A 3715-nucleotide genomic window follows, 5' to 3' on the forward strand; every position below is an offset into this window, starting at 1 on the left:
TCTTTTGTTTGCACACAATTCTGATTCTCCTACACTAGACTCTTCTATGGAATAGCATGACAAATTTCTTCATGTTTAACGTGTCTGTGTGCTTTTATATATGAGGAATCTTTCTTCAAAATGGTTTTCCAACTTGTGATAGATTCAGAATTCCTTTTAATAAGTTTAATCGATTGGTACTGATTTTCCTTAAATCGAAATCCTTCCCATCTTTCTGACCTGGTTCATTCATACGAAATCCTCAATTTCTGATTTAGTAACTGTTAACTGATTTCCTTTCCTTATTTGCACAAACCGTGTACTATCAAGACTTTGTCCTTAAATAAACCTCTATGTATTTACCTCCCTTGTACTGCTCTGGAAAAGTGTTTGATTGACCCATTTCCTTAATTATTTTGCCCGTTTGAAATCAGAATCCCTTAATTAAAAGGAGACCTTGTGTAATTGATTTCCAAACTATTTTTGTTACCTATTTCTACTTGCTTTCTGCACTATAAAAGGGCACGACCCTTCTGCACTTTAGGATACCTTCAATTCAATACTTCTACACTTCACACTTCACAATTCTCTTCTAAACCCATAGCATTCTAATTGATGGTTTGCACTTTGGCTTTGCAAGACTACTGCTTTCTCTTTGTTTGTTTTCACTGAAACTGGTATGTCCTAATTTTAGTTTCAACATCACCCCAATGTGTTTACTTAAAGTTTTTTTTATCCATGGCTACCTTACTGCTTATGTAGAGTTCAATATTTAACTTAATATGCCTATGTTCTACTGCCTGTTTCTACTGTGAATCTTTGCTCCCTACCCCATTACCTCTATGTGTTTGTAAGTGGTGACTTAGGGCATGACAACATGAGTTGTTGCCCATGACTTGAGTTCTGAACTAGTGAGGTCCTAACCTCTAACAGACTGGAGGGTGTGCCAGCATATCCCATTGCCGAGTATGCCCATTAGTCTGCTTCTCTTGTGTTCTTGAAAATTCCCTACTCCTCTGTACCCCTATATGCACTGATTTTCAAGTTGTTCCCTTTTTCCCCCTTTCCCCTTTTAGAATTTCACTTCTGCACTTGCACTCTCTCCTAGCTTCTAGGTTCTGCCCCCCTCTTGTGAGCCTTGCCTTGGGACCTTAAGTTCCCTCTGAACTTGGACACTTGAGGGCTGGCCCTTCCACACTGCACTATATTCTTAATCTGGTAACATTTGGGTGTGAGCACTGCCCGGAGTCCATATGAGGCTCTTAGGGAACTCTGACACATCCAAAGATGAGAGAAAGGCTTTGGATCATGATCTTTAGAGTTGGTTCATCTCATATTTCAGACATGGAGTCTGAATTAGGATGCCCTTGGTTGTACTTTTAATTTTGCTTTTCTTATTTCATTCCGGGTTGTAATAACTTGTAATAACTATTGGGGATGGCTAGTGAAAAGGAAGGGAATCATGCCTGCAAAGGGGTAGATATCATGTTCATAGGGAATCATTATACTTCTGCACTTCTGCATTTTATATAGATATCATGTTCATATGGAATCATTATACTTCTGCACCTCTGATTTCATGTAGATATCATGTTCATAGGGAATTATTATACTTCTGCACTTCTGCATTTCATATAGATATTATGTTCATAGGGAATTATTATACTTCTGCATTTCATATAGATACTATGTCTATAGGTTTCTGCACTTCTGCATTATATAGAGACCATGTCTATAGGTTTCTGCACTTCTGTATTATATAGAGACCATGTCCATAAGTCATTTCTAAAATTCTGCATATCGTATAGATAATATGCCTATAGGAATTCCTGCAATTTGCGTGTGCACCTATCATTAGGCAAACATATTTATAGGAGTTAAATACCTAACTGCATATAGATGACTTGCCTACAAGATTTCTGCATGCCAATAACAATGTTTTTAAAGTCAACAACGCCTAGAAAGCATGCCTATAGGAATTAACAACCTAGTATGAAACGTTTTCGTTCACCTATAAGTCTAAAATCGGCAATATCATTGTCCAACATCTGCAGAATCTTTCGTCAAAACTCGTCTTCCCTGAATAACTGACGACCTCTTCTAAAATCAGTACACTTCATCTTTTCTGAAACTAGTAGATATCATGCCTATAGGTTTCGTTGAACACTTAGGAAAGACTTAGGATAAAAGTTATGACTGCACCAGTTTTCTTTGTTAATTACGACCAACGGGCAGGTCTAATTCGGACTTCTTATCTGAAAATATTTGATAAATCAGCCTGCTTTCCCCTTTTAAGTTTTAATCAGACCATAATCAGTACATGTAAGACATGCTAAACTAGATGCTTTTCTTTGATTTGAGGAGGTCTATTTGAGTCATACCTGTTTATGTGTTTTCCTAATAATTGCTATACATGTTTTGTTTATAGCCTTAGTATTTTTACCTTTTGAAACCATAAATAAGCCAACTTTTCTACCATTATAGGATTAGTAGTCCCAAGCACCTCCGAGGCTGATAGAATTGGGGCGGGTAATAGCATGCAATAAGTAAACGAGACTATTCCGCGCTTTAACACCTTAACGGGGTGGGAAAGGGTAGATATGGATGTGATGACCACGCGATAATGTCACGTGTAACCCCTCGTCGAGGAGCGATTACCGGACATTGTGTGGGATGATCCATATTATTTATAAACTTAGGACCCCCCCTTTCCTTTACTTGTTTATTTTGTTGTTTACCTTTCAAAATTTTAAACCATTTTTCTCAAATTTTAGCTTGCCTTTCACTTCTTTTAATTTTATCTATTTGCAACCCTTATGTGAAACCCCCCATATTTGAAACTGTTATTTGCTTACTTAAAGTCACAATTATAGTATGGCCGGGAACCACACTAGTGGATCCTGCGGGGTGCCTAACACCTTCCTTTCGGGATAATTTCAAGCCCTTACTCGATATCTGGTTTTCCTAAATAAAACTCTTCTTAGTGTCCTAATGCACTTTAATCATTAGGTGGCGACTCTTCTCTTTTAATACCCGTTAAAAGAGTTGTCAATGTCATAAACCCTATTTCGCAAGAAAAAAAGGGGGCGCGACAACCTGGGGAGTTGACTTTTTGCAAATTGTATAAGAATCATAGTTTTGTTAATTGAAATTATTTCTCTTGCATTGTTTGATGTATTCAAGTCGTATTTGGTTAGATTTGAGCAGTCTGGAGGTCTTTTCACCCGAGAAGTGCATTTTAGAGTATCAGTTTGTCGTCTTTGAGGTAAGTATCTTGCCTAACCTTGTGTGGGGACTTCCACATAGGATTTGAGTCATCTATGGTAATTGTAGTCTGTGTACGTGAGGTGACAAGTGTGTGCTCGGACTTATTTGTGGAAAATTTGCCTATAGGGTTCTTAGGTCCTTATGTTCATTATGTGGCAAATATTCCGTTATGATTGAGTTTCCTAATTTCTTAAATTACCTCCATATGCTCCATATGATGTTGTTAGCTTTCCTCTAATTCTTACGTGATACTTGACCCCTAATTGCCTTAATTGATGTGATTGTCTTCCTTATTGTTGTGATATTTCTTGATTATGAGTTCCTCTATGACTTCATGCAAATATGTTATTTGTCCAATTGATGTGGTTATCGGTGTAGTTATCATGTATTTATTATGTCTTGTTGTTTTGTTAAGGTTCTTGTGCTTCTTGGTTTTCCGTGATCCTTATTATGTACTATGCATGCTTAA

This window comes from Nicotiana tabacum, chromosome 8, assembly GCF_000715075.1.
Source record: "Nicotiana tabacum cultivar K326 chromosome 8, ASM71507v2, whole genome shotgun sequence".
Classification (NCBI taxonomy): Eukaryota; Viridiplantae; Streptophyta; class Magnoliopsida; order Solanales; family Solanaceae; genus Nicotiana; species Nicotiana tabacum.